Genomic DNA, 14,168 nt, shown 5'->3' with positions numbered 1-14,168 from the left:
GAATTGACAGTATAGCCAAGGGTAAATTGATTTTGGTGCGAGAAAAAAAAATTGTATCATCGGCAAAAAGTATAAAAGAAAGTATGTCGGATGATCTGCAAAAATCATTCATGTAAATGATGAAAAGTAAAGGTCCTAATATACTACCCTGAGGGAAGCCACATTTAATGACTTCAAGACTAGAGCTGTGCTCGTTTAAAGATACATATTGTTTTCGGTTTTGCAGGAAACTCCTGAAGCACTCCAAGGCCCTCCCTCGTATACCATAATGAGACAATTTATGAAGTAAAATTTCGTGATTAATGGTATCGAAGGCCTTGGAGAAGTCCAGGAAGATACCAACAAGATGAGAATAATTATCAATAGTGTGTGCGGCGTTATCAATAAATTTCAAAAGAGCATGAAGAGTGCTGTGTTTCTGACGAAACCCAAATTGGGAATTCGTAAAAACATTATGATAATTAAGAAATTTATCAATTTTTCCAAAACTTGAGTAAAGAAATAGGTCTATAATTACTTATAACAAAACTGTCTCCTTTTTTAAATAAAGAAAAAACCTTAGCAATTTTCATACAATCAGGAAAAACACCATATAATATGGATTTGTTAAAAATATGAGAAAGTGGATCAGCGACAGAAAATATACTTCCCTTTAAAATGAAATTACTTATATCATCATAACCGGCACTTCGTTTATTATTCATTGCAGTAACAATGTCTATTATTTCATATTTCGTAATTGGATCAAAGAAAATAGAACTGGGATTGGATTGACCTAAAAATTTTGCAAAATGCGTATCATACTGTGGTACTTCTTTTGCCAGATTCTCTCCAATCATTGCAAAATAATAATTAAAAATATTTGCTATATCACCAGAATCTTCAAAAAGTTTATCATTAAATCATATTTTTGTAATATTCAATTTCTTTTTCGATATATTCATGACCTGCTTTAATATCTTCCATGTATTCTTTACATCATGTTTATATTTTTCTATCTGAATCATATAAAATTTCCGCTTTTCCGATCGTATAACCTTAGTCAAAATATTCTTATATGATGTATATTTATTCTTTGACTCCTCAGTTTTCTTCATTTTGAATTTATAGTATAACCTATTCTTCCTATTAATTGAACGGAGGAGAGATTTCGAAATCCATGGAAGTTTAGGGGATGTTTTATAATTAACTGACTTATCTTTTAATTTGGGAATACAATCATCTAAATGTTTATTAGATGTCTCCATAAAATGATCAAATGATACATTAACATCATCATTATCACAAACACTTGACCAATCAACCCTATTTAAGCCAGCGCCAATTTTCCGGTGTGGCTCTACGTTTAGATGAAGGAAAATAAGACTTATTAACCGAATGCTTCAGATCACAACATATTATGATTGGAAAGTGATCGGTCATATCGGATAAAATTATAGAAGAATTCAAAACTTGCAAAGAATTAGTCAAAATATTATCAAAGAGGGTATGGCGGAATGATTTGTAACACGTGTAGGTTTGGAAATTAATGGCAAAAAAGAGGATGACAAAAATGATTCAAGAAATTCTTGTGACGTTTTATCATAACTCTTAATCAAATCAATATTAAAGTCACCCATTATATAAACACATTTATCAACAAACAGAGGGCTTTTTAATAAGTTTGTACAAAGGTTTAAAACAGGTTTTCATGACTTCCGATAGTGATATAAAATGGAATGGATTCCATACATGTGTCATTATGATAATTCCATCACGCGGATACATAGATCATTGCTGTGTGTCAATGTATAGCGTCTTTTCGCTACATTGTAGGCCTAAAGTGCTCAAAGCGCTCTGTAGAATAGTTTTTACCTTGTAAAAGATATTTGAATCAAACATAAACCTGAAGTATTTTAATTGATTTTCCGAATATTGTCGGAGTCATTTTTTTTTTAAGTTAAGAACATTGTCCTCCCTTTGTACAAATAACCATGAACGGGATTTCTTTCAGGAAGTTGCAGACCGCTATACAAGGATTTATGTAAAAATCCTATCAAACCTGGAAAAACATAGTAAAGTATTTGTTTATAAAGATGCGTGTGGCTTCTGTACTAACTCTGTAGTTACTCATAAAATAAACATCTGAAGGAAAGAAACATACGAGTTTGTATTGTTGTCATAATGAAAGCGTAAATATGGTGTAGAATATTGTACTTCTAGAATGATTATTGTTCTGTTAACTTAAGTTATACATTTCAGAGGGGGTTTTTTCTGTACAATACTTCCTTGTTCTCCATCCACCTAGCCTTTTGTCAAGGCCCTCTCGCTGTGACGGCCGAGCGAAGGAAGCCCAGCGGAGCACGACACAGCGAGAGGGCCTTGACAAACGGCTACCGTCAACCATGCCGTCTTACATTCACAGACCTTTGGATGTGACGGGAATTTGAATTCAGATGTGGCCTATGATGATTTTCACGTATGTGGAGGAGACAATATCTTATGCAATTGTACTGAAGGGAAGGTAACCAAAGCAATCGCTCAAGTTGGTAAGTTTTGAAACTTTACGTTACAACTCTATTACACCTATTTTTCCTCTGAACAATATCATTTTGGTCGAATACTTGCTGAATCCACGATCAGTAGGCCCTATTTAAATAGTGTTATTCCAAAACACCGACCGAAGGGACAAACACCGTAACGTTATACACCAAAGTGTCCTCTAACAGGAGAGAATAAAATACGGTTTGGGATGAATACTTGTTTTATTCACTATCAATGTGTGCCTTAAAGAGTGTTGTTAAAAAAACGCTACCTTTCAAAGTTCAGGTAAATTATGTGTAAGACAGACATAATTGTCAGTGTTGACAAACCCTGTGTCTGTACCGAGCTGCTAAATACCTTCAGTTTATTTTTTTTTTCAATCCGCAGAATTCTTATCTATATCCTGTCATTTATGCATTACCATTCGTGTTTTCTAACAGCTTAAGGACAAGTTCACCTTCATATACACAGATACATGTGGATTAAGTGACTACAGCAATATTAGTAGAACACATCAGTGAGCGTTTGAGGAAAATCGGACAATCCGTTCAAAAGTTATGAATTTTTGAAGTTTCTGCTCAGTCAAGGCTGGACGAGAAGACTACGATAGCTTGTGATGTCACATGTGTACAACGATGTAAAGAGAGAATAAAGAAAATTCAACATATTTTGACTTTTCTCGCATAACAAAAGAACACTTAACTTCGCTCTTTCAGATGGCAGGGGGAATATTATCACCCTTATCATATGTCAGTAACAAGTCGAAGAAATTTACCCTTTATTAAAAAAGTGAAGATTTTTGAAATTCTCTTTTTATTTTCATTACATCATTGTACGCATATGACATACACTGTAGTAGTCTTCTTATCCAGCAATGACTGCGTAGATACTTTAAAAATTCATAACTTTTGAACTGATTGTCCGATTTTCCCCAAACTTTCACTAATGTGTTTTACTAATATTGTTGCATTCAGTCAGTCCACATGTCTATGAAGGTGAACTTGTCCTTTAATAGCATTTATCCTGACTATAGACTTAATACACAGTAAAGACGAACAAGCGGTAGAGAGGTTAGATACAGTGTACAACAATTAGCCATTCAATTCGTTCATTTTAATGCCTTTTGAATGAAAATTTCCAAATATTCCAAAGACAACCTCTTAACAACACAAAAAGGCACAAGGGAGAAGGAGAATGTACTGTTGTGTCACGAACCGGCTTGCCATACAACCCACCTTTCAATCGAGCTTTTAACAAATTGAAATATTTGCCTACCCCTTGACCACCCACTTGTCTCCTCAACAATTGGTTATTGCGGAAAGATTCAAATTTCATCAGCGGAATCAGCATTCACATGAATCAGTGTCAGAGTATGCTGCAGAGTTGAGGCGTTTGTCCGACACAATCATGCAAGTTTGATGCATTTTTGAAGGAAGCCCTGAGAGATAAATTTGTTTGTGGTCTTCCAAGCACAGACATTCAGAAGAGGTTGTTAAGCGGAGCGAATCTCACATTCGACGAAGCACTAGATCTTGCATTAGCCATGGAGCTCGCTGACAGAAATACTCGTGAAATGAAAGGAGAAGCTGTTGGAGAAAATAAAGTCAAGAAAGTCAGTGGTGGCTACACTAGATTCCATTCGCGTGGACCACCAAAGAAGAGAGAGCAGCAGTCAAACTTCTCACATTCAAGGGAGAGAAGAGAGTGTTATCGATGTGGAAAAGGTGTTCACAATCCAGCAATGTGTAGATACAAGTCGTACAAGTGCAACAATTGTGGAAAAGTAGATCATTTGGCTGCAAAGTGCAAAAGCAAATCAACTAAGTATGTTGCATCTGAATCATCCATAGATGACAATTGTGAAGTCAAGGAAATGCACACACTTGGATTGTTCACTGTCTCGCAGAAGTCCGGTGAAGATGCGCTCAAGGTTACAGTTGAGATTAACGACAGACCACTGGAGATGGAAATTGACACAGGTGCATCAATGAGTGTCATCCCAGCTGATCTTTATCGCAAGAATCTGCAACACATCCATTTGGATTTGGAAAAGTCTGCATACAAGTTCAGGACATATTCAGGAGATGCATTGCCTGTATTGGGGCAAGCACAAGTGAAAGTACGATACGCCGACCAGATCATATCTGATGTTGTAGTGGCGGATACTACAGACCAACCAGCAATTTTTGGAAGGAACTGGTTGAAAAGGATCAAAGTGGATTGGAAGTCACTGTTTACTGTTTCTCCGAAATCACTGAAGGATGACTTACCGGTGATCCAGTCAAGACACAAGGCAGTACGTGTTTGAGCCTGGACTTGGAATCATGACAAATCACAAGGCAAAAATCAAAGTGAAAAGTGAAGCACATCCTCGCTTCAACAAGGCAAGACCTGTGCCATATGCATTGAAAGAAAAAGTGGAAGCTCAACTCGATAAACTTGTCGAGCAAGGAATACTCATTCCAGTTTCACATAGTGAATGGGCAGCTCCAATCGTAGTTGTTCCCAAGACGGATAACTTAGTTCGCATTTGTGGTGATTACAAGACAACCATCAATCCTGTGTTGGATGTCCACCAGTACCCATTACCTAATCCACAGGATTTTTTTCTCAACTCTAGCTGGTGGATGCTATTTTACCAAGCTAGACTTATCACAGGCTTATCAGCAGATGATACTGGAGGAAGACTCTCGCAAGTATCTGACGATCACCACTCATCGTGGACTTTATCAGTATACGCGACTTCCATTCGGTGTTGCAAGTGCACCTGCTATCTTCCAAGCCGTTATGGAACAAGTCTTGCAAGGACTGGGTGGAGTTGTTTGCTTTGTGGATGACATGCTCATTTCAGAGTCGGAACATTTGGAGAGATTGGATGCTGTACTCCAACGTCTGGAGCAGAATGGTCTTCGACTTAAGTTGGCCAAATGTGAGTTCATGAAGCCAAGTGTAGAGTACTTGGGCTACATCGTGGATGCTGAAGGACTGCATCCCACACCAGAGAAGGTGCAAGCAGTGAAAGATGCACCTAAGCCAAGGAATGTGCAGGAACTACGTTCGTACTTGGGCATGTTGCAGTACTATGCTAGATTCCTGGCAAACCTGTCTTCTATGATTCATCCACTGAATGCATTGCTATCAAGCAGTACACCGTGGAAATGGACAGTTGACTGTGACAAGGCATTTGAGGCTTCAAAGAACCAGCTGGCATCTGCTCAAGTGCTTGCACATTATGATGCAAATCTCCCTCTGTGTCTTGCATGTGATGCTTCACCATACGGGGTAGGAGCTGTTTTGTCCCACATCATGCCAGATGGAGAGGAACGTCCGATTGCTTTTGCATCTCGCACATTGACCAGTAGTGAGCGGAACTATGCACAGCTAGAGAAAGAAGCACTCTCATTGATATTTGGAGTAAAGAAGTTTCATCCATATATTTATGGACGACAATTCACCCTTGTGACAGATTACAAACCGCTAGTAACGATACTTGCACCCAAGACGGGAGTTCCAACTATAGCGGCAGCTCGAATGCAGCGCTGGGCGCTGATCTTGTCAGCCTACAGCTATGATATCAAATACAAAGGTAGCGCACATCACAAGAATGCTGATGGCCTGTCTAAGGACTTCCTATCAATGTGGATCATGCTGATAGCATAAAAGAGAGCATTTTCCACTACACATATGTAAATGAACTGCCTTTGACATCTAAGGAAATTGCTGTTGCCACAGCTAAGGACCCAGTGCTACGACAAGTGTTAGAGTACACAAAGAGAGGATGGCCCAGTACAATCTACGATGAACGTCTTAAACCCTACTTTTATCGTCGACATGAAATGTCAGTGGAACAGAATGTTTTGATTTGGGGATTAAGAGTCATCATTCCTGTAAGCCTGCAAACTCAGATGTTGACAGAACTACATGATGGGCATATCGGTATGAGCCGTATGAAGAATCTGGCACGCAGTTTCTTCTGGTGGCCTCGTTTGGATCAAGACATTGAGTCACTCGCAAGGAATTGCCACATTTGTCTTCATACGAGGAATCAACCACCAACAGCGCCACTTCACTCATGGAAATGGGCTTCAAGAGTTTGGGAGAGAGTTCATGCAGATTTTGCAGAGCTAGATGGTCAGCATTTCTTCATACTTCTTGACGTTTATTCAAAATGGATGGAAGTGTATCCAATGAACACTACGACGACTGGTGCAATGATCGACATTTTGAGGCACATTTTCGCCATACACAGTCTTCCTGAACAATTTGTTTCAGACAATGGACCACAGTTCATTTCTGCCCAATTTGCTGAATTCATGAAAAAGAATGGTGTGAATCACATCGGAGTTCCGCCATATCACCCTGCATCCAATGGAGCAGTAGAACGCTGTGTTCAAACCTTGAAACAATACCTTAGCAGAGTGGACTGTCAATCCAGCATCAGATTGCCAGTTTTATTTTTGTTTATCGCAACACACCACATTCACTGACTGAACATACTCCAGCTGAATTACTACCGAAGAGACAACCACGTACACGCATGAGCCTCATCAAACCTTCCTTAGCAGAAACCGTGGAAAGAAAACAAAAAGCAATCAAGAAAACTCATGACAAAGGGAAAACCAGTGTTCGGCACTTTGCACCTGGTGATCATGTTATAGTTCGTTCATTCAGAGGGAAGGAAAAATGGGACCATGGAGTAATTTTGCAGGCTTTGGGACCAGTTGGATATGTTGTTCAAGTTGGTGATAAACAACGTTATGTACATATTGATCACTTGATTAGGGGAGCATCGAACCTGCAATCTACGGTGACAGATGATGATGAGGATATCCCCTTTTCACACAATGTGCAAGGGAAAGACATTACACCATGTAATCAATCTGAGGAACCACCTGCACCTCAGACTGAACCTGAATCGGCACCAAGCACTCGCAGATTCCCAGTCCGCAATCGACGGCCTACGGACAGATTGGATTATAAATAATCGCAAAATAAAAGGAGAGCATGCATTGTTTTGTTATGTGTTCCCAGGAGGATCTTTGAATTATGCATGCAAATCAATTACTTTTTAGTTTTCAAACGTTCAAGAAAATGACACTGTTTACCACTGGATGATCAACAAACAATCTGATGAAGGAGGAGTGTTATGTAAATAGAACAGCTCAGTGCCCTAATGAATAGGAGCCCTGCCTGGCAGTCCTGGCAGTGAAGCATGACTGCTTTGGATTGGAATAATAGATGCCCAGGCCTGAATGAACATTGGAATGCCAGTGCTATAACACAGTACTGCAGTTTAAGACAGCATGCTTTATACAGCACTCCACAACCAGCAGCCAGACTACAGAGACACACCTAAAGGTAACTCCAGTCCAGCAAAGTATATAACACCCCTAACTACGCGCTAAGTATTAAAAATAAAGTAATTTTAGGGGAAAATACTCGAGGTTCATCTTGATGTTGAGAGGAGGGGGGTATGCTTCCCCTCAGTTCATAAGGTGGGGATGACATGTGTAATCATCCCCCTCTCCCCAGGTTTCGAGGATTTTTTTTCTTTTTATCGTGATTTCGAATATCACTCTTTTCTTCATCTTCTCTTCTCACTATTATTATTATTCTGTTCATCATTTTCGTTATTATTATTATTATTATTACTATTACAAGCAATATTATTATCATTATCATCATAGTTATTATCCTCATCGTCATCTTCATGATTGGCAGCTCGTCTTTACTTCCATACTTCTGATCCCTAAATACAATTTTCTTCTGCATCTAATGGGACGGTGTCATTAAACATTTATCAATAGACGTGTACACGGGGATGGAGTAAATGCATAAATCTTACTGTTATTTTTACCATTACTAAATGTACTATTCAATACTTGTCTTGTAATCTAGTAACCAACAAATAGTCAGCGAGCGCCTTTGTTATTGATTTGCGTCTTAAACAGCATTGCACAAGACTTAACCGTTCGGTTTCCATATCACTAAATATTCACATATCTTACTATTTTAATCTAAAATTTCTCAAAATCCCACCAAAAGAGTGCACCAGATTGTCGAATTTCAATTAGAAAATCAATCCAAACACTCCCTCGAGAAGGAGGGGGAGAGGGGTGGGGACTTCATACCAATCGCCATAGCGACATTTCTAGTTTCCTTCTGGTCCCCATGGAAGACCAGTGACATCATAGTAGTGTCGGTGAAAATTGGTTTTCCAGCCGTTTTACTGTATCAGCTCATCTATTACCCTATCTTTGTTATAATTGTTAAGGTTCTCTTTTTGTAAACTTATACATTTACCTTTCAATGATATTAATTTTCTCTTGTTTGCATGTGCTTGTATATCACTATATTTCTGTAAACTTTGTATAATCATTTGTAAAGTCATTTCATTTGTTTGCTTTCTAATGACGGGAAATAAAAACAAACAAACAAACAAACAAACAAACCTCCTCCCCCCCCCCCCCCGTTCCACTTTCATAAACTATTTACACAGTGAAAAGACGCAAACGCAGAAATTCATGTCTGAATGATGATGATGATGATGATCCACAGCATTTGTATGGCGCCATATATCTGTCACAGAAACATTCAAAGGCGCAGACTCCTCCAAGACAGTTAGCAATTAAATGTCTGGTGAAAAATGTGAGTCTTGAGTGAGGCTTTGAAGTGATCCAGTTTGTCAATTTCACGGAGGAAAGATGGGAGGGAGTTCCATAGGCGAGGAGCAATAGAGGAAAACGCCCGGTCTCCGTATCCCTTGAGATGTGTGATGGGCACCTGGAGAGTGAGGCCAGATGAACGAAGGCCAGGGCGAGGCTGCCGTCGCTCAATTAGGGAAGACAGGTATCCTGGGGCCAGACCATGAATGGCCTTAAAAGTGAGAAGTAAGATCTTGAAATCAATTCTGTTCTTGATGGGAAGCCAATGCAGCTCAGCCAGGACAGGGGTAATGTGATCATACTTCCTCAGCCCGGTGAGCAAGCGTGCTGCTGCATTCTGTACTGCTTGAAGTCTGTTCAAGGTTGCAGATGGAAGGCCAGCTAGGAGACTGTTACAAAAATCCAGTCTTGATGTTATGAGTGAATGAATGATGCTTTCTGCTGCTATCCTTGTAAGCAAAGGTCTAATAGCTGCGATGCTACGAAGCTGGAAGTAAACAGTCTGGCATACCTGCGAAACATGCCTATCCATCCTCATAGACTGGTCAAAGTAGACCCCAAGGTTACGGACGTTATCTGCAGGAGAGACAGACACATCACCGACCTGAAAATCCATGGAGACAATCTTGTTTCTCATTTGTTGAGAAGAAACGATGAGGCATTCAGTCTTGTCGTCATTGAGTTTCATGAAGTTCTTCACCATCCATTGTCGGATATCTGACAGGCATTCAGTCATCCTCGTAGCTGCTGCTGTTTCTTCAGCTGCCACTCTTGGATCGAATGTCACATAAAGTTGAGTGTCATCTGCATAGAAGTGGGGTTCTAAACCATGCTGACGTGCTATGTTCCCAAGGGGGGAAGTGTATAGTGTAAAGAGTAATGGTCCGAAGACTGAACCTTGTGGGATGCCACAGGTCAGGAAGGCCTCTTCTGACAGAGTTCCATTGATGATCATAGACTGTCTTCGGCAATGGAGATAAGATCTGAACCATTGAAGGGCAGTGGCGCCAACTTTGAAATCCTGCTGCAGCCTGTGAATGAGGACTTTGTGATCAATTGTGTCAAATGCACCTGACAAATCCAAGAGAAGTACTATGGCTGCTTTCTTGTTGTCAACTGCTCGCAAGATGTCATCAGCTATTTTCAGAAGGGCTGTCTCTACGCTGTGGTGTCTCTTATAAGCAGACTGCATCGGCTCATAGAGTTTGCAGACCTGGAGATGTGACATTAGTCTTTTGGCAACTACTTTCTCGAGGACTTTGGCAAGGAATGGCAAGTTAGATATAGGTCGGTAGCTGCTCATCTTATCCGGATCTAAGGGTGTCTTCTTAAGTACAGGAGTGACATGGGCGAGCTTCAGCTCATCTGGAAACATTCCTTCCTGTAAGGAAGCATTGATTATCCTGGAGATAGGAACGGCCATTAGTTCATAACTCTCTTTCACAATTGAGGTTGGGATTGGATCCAGGGAGCATGACTTGGCAGGAGAGCTGCGGATAACACTCTGTATTTCTGCCGGAGTTGTGGGCGCGAGTGTAGTAAGATGTTCATCACTTGAGGTTGTATCACTGTCTGACTCTGGCTCTACAGTAAGAGACATGTTCGACTGTAGATTGCATCTTATAGACTCAGTCTTACCAATAAAGTACCTTGAGAATTTAGAGGCTACACGCCCAGGAGAGGAATGATGCCCTAGTGCCACAGCTGATTCTGTCTTTCTGTACAGAAGCTTGTTGATGATGGCATAGAGTGCTTTTTGGTCAGATCCACAATCAACTATTAGTTTATTGTAGTAGGCCATATTATCCCCTTATCCATGAGCATCATGTTGGACTCCCCTTCTCTTATTGCATTGGTGTATTGTATCATCGGTTGCCAAGGATCAAGCCTATAGCTTATTATTGGCGACCGTTCTGTGTGGTAATTCAAAACACATGTACTGCAATTATGTGACAGATGCATATGTAATCAAAATTGTTGAAATTGTAGAAACTAGCTATAATGAGTATCTATTTGCATATATTATGTTTGGTTATGTTGATTTAAAAAATGTAAATGATTCCATACCGAGAATGAATAAATCAAATCAAATCAAATCAAATCAAATCAAATATTAGTTGCTTCTCAAGCTATTCATACTTTTTCAGTTTCCCCTCCAAATATGCTCAAGATTGTTGAATTCTTAGTTCTAAATATGCAAAAGCTCCAATGTTTTGGAGGGGGATACCCCTCCCACACCCTACCCCTTTTGACCATCTCAAAAGACTTAGTACACTACAGTTAAAAAGACGCACACGAGGAATATTCAGCCATTCACACCCGATCCTGAATATTCAATTTTCATTCTTAGGACCGAACATTTTCCATTTACCGGTATTTCCCTAAAAGTGTGCACCTGTGCCCCATATCATAAAAAGTTGCTATGATACCAAGTCTTGCTGGAATGGCAATTGCTAAAATAACGACAAGAATCCATCTCCCTGATTGGCTGTTGCTGTGGGAAGTTAATTGCCATTCCAGCAAGAGTTGCTATACTAACATCTTTTATAAAACAGTGCCCAGATCACTGAAAATAATGTTTTAAACAGTGCAAAAGCTCCACGCTCTCCCCTTTGTTCAAGCTCCAAAAAACTTAGTACACAGTGAAGACACACACGCCAAACAAAAGGTGATTGCAGATACCACAAATAAGCCATTCCTAATTTATTGCAATATCTATTTTTTCTTCTTTTTGATTAAATATTTTCCCAGTATATGCCCCCAAAATTGTGCACGAAATCGGTGAATTTTAGTCCTCAGAATGCAAAATTTCACGCCCTCCCCTCCCCCAGCTTTTCATTTGCCTAAGACATATTATGTAAAGTAACGTTTTAAAAAAAAAAAATCTTTGAACATATTTTTGAAATATATTTGACTGTATCTCTGTATTTATCATCCAGAGAGTAGTATCATCACCATACCAATCGGATCATACAACGTAACCGTGACTGCATTTCGTGGTTCCTATATCGGTGAGGTTTTTTGTTTTGTTCAGTTTTTGTTTTGTGTTGTTTTTTAATAATGTAATAGTACCAATTTTATCAATCAACAAGACTCAAGTACACATCAACATAAGCACTTTGTTAAATTGTTTTTGTTTTCAGGCTAACCTTGTTAATGTATTATTCTATGTCCTTCATCTTTCCAACAGGCCTAAGAGTCAATGGGACCTTTATTTTTGGATATGACCCTACAACTTTTTCTCTGCCAACAGCGGGATTATACTGTGTTGGTAGAATGTCGGTGCTCTACAATTATTCGGGGCCAGCCAACAATGAAGACTCAGTGATCCAGTCACTAACCGAACCAACAAGCGAGGAGCTCGAAATTATTGTTTTTTATTGGTATTTTGGAGTGGATGTCGTTTATAACTACTGCACAGCTGTAACAAGCAGTCAGGGATCAATTTCCACCATCAGTCCTATTGTATCACATTCGACATCCATGGTGATGTCATCTGTAGCATCTAGCCACGTCATAATGCCTTCTCCGTCATCGGTAGCCCCCAAGATGTCCTCAAGTTTCCAGGAGCCAGTTTCATCTATGATGTTTTTGCCATCTCCCTCACCGATGACTCGGGCCGTTTCAAGCTCCAGTATGACGGTTACATCATCTTCTATTCCTGTGTTTGAGTTTACCATGAAGATAGAATAACTTGCATGATTTTAGCTCGTCTGTACTGAGGCATTACAAGAAAAAATACAGGTTGCCTTACATATTCATATCGGTGCTTCAATAGTTACAAAATGATGGGTTTGATCACGAGACAAGTTGACTCCATTCTTGTTTAGTTGTGTTATTTGCGATTAAAGCCGCTCGAACACAAAGAAAATGATTAGAAAATGAGCGATATCTTAACTTGAAATAAGTTCCTTGCAATGTTAAAAGAGAGGTATCACTGGATTTTTTTTTTATTTATGGTACCGTTTTCTGATGATGCACGTAAAGTATTTCAAAACTGCGCTTAACCCATTCTAAACCAAACTCTTCAAAAGGTCTCTGTGTTGTTTGAGTAGTCTACTCTGTAACGATTTGCACACTTGCATAAGTTACACTTGTGATTGTCCGAATTCTTATGTTGGCACAAACTGCGATCTTGGTGAGACAGTGTTTCTCTTTATAATCTTGTGCAACAGAACATTTCAGCAAACGTTCCAAAAGACTATCTTACGAACCTGAATCAAATATTAACTTGGACTGCTTATCTATTTGTAATTCAAAAACAAGAACAGTACGTGAAATATGAATAGTATTATGAATAGTTACCATGAGTAACCAGACCCTTACACATTTGTAACTACTTTGCAGAAATTGATGCGTGCATCTCTTCACCCTGTCAAAATGGCGGCGCGTGTAGTTCCAGTCGGGGTGTTCACATCTGTGAATGTCCTGAGACACACGATGGACGTAACTGTGAGACGGGTGAGTTTGCAACACTGGGTTACGAACTATGTACTGAGTATTTTAAAAACTGTGTTTCTTAAATGCAAACCCAAAGACGTTTTGCCTGTTTTTTGTTTTGTTTTGTTTTGTTGTTGTTGTTTTTTTTAATAGTCGCGTCTACAGAAGGAGGTGAGTTTACAGACTCTCAAAAATTATTTGTACCCAGTTTTCCATGTGGCTTAGAAAGTGTTCACAACAGCTCACTGGCTGTACAAATGTGCTTGAAGATAATGAACAAGTTTAAATCGTTACACAGATTGTGAATTATATCTTTGAGTAAATAAGTTACGTTCTTTGACACCCACCCAAAGTTATTCAGATGGAGACATCATCTTCTGTTCCTGTGGCACAATCCTCAAGCAGTGTTGGTGTAAGTTCCATTGTGACCACCACGCGGGCTCTTTCAAAAGTTCAAATGTCATTAACCCATCAATTACCTGGCACATCTCTGACTCCAATACCGTCTTCGGCATCACCAGTACGACCGTCTACCCTTCA

The sequence above is a fragment of the Diadema antillarum genome, unplaced genomic scaffold (assembly GCF_040938485.1).
Source record: "Diadema antillarum isolate AM-2024a unplaced genomic scaffold, OU_Dant_1.0 scf00000125, whole genome shotgun sequence".
NCBI classification, from domain to species: Eukaryota; Metazoa; Echinodermata; class Echinoidea; order Diadematoida; family Diadematidae; genus Diadema; species Diadema antillarum.
The sequence above is the reverse complement of the archived record's forward strand: the minus strand, read 5'-3'. Positions refer to the sequence as shown.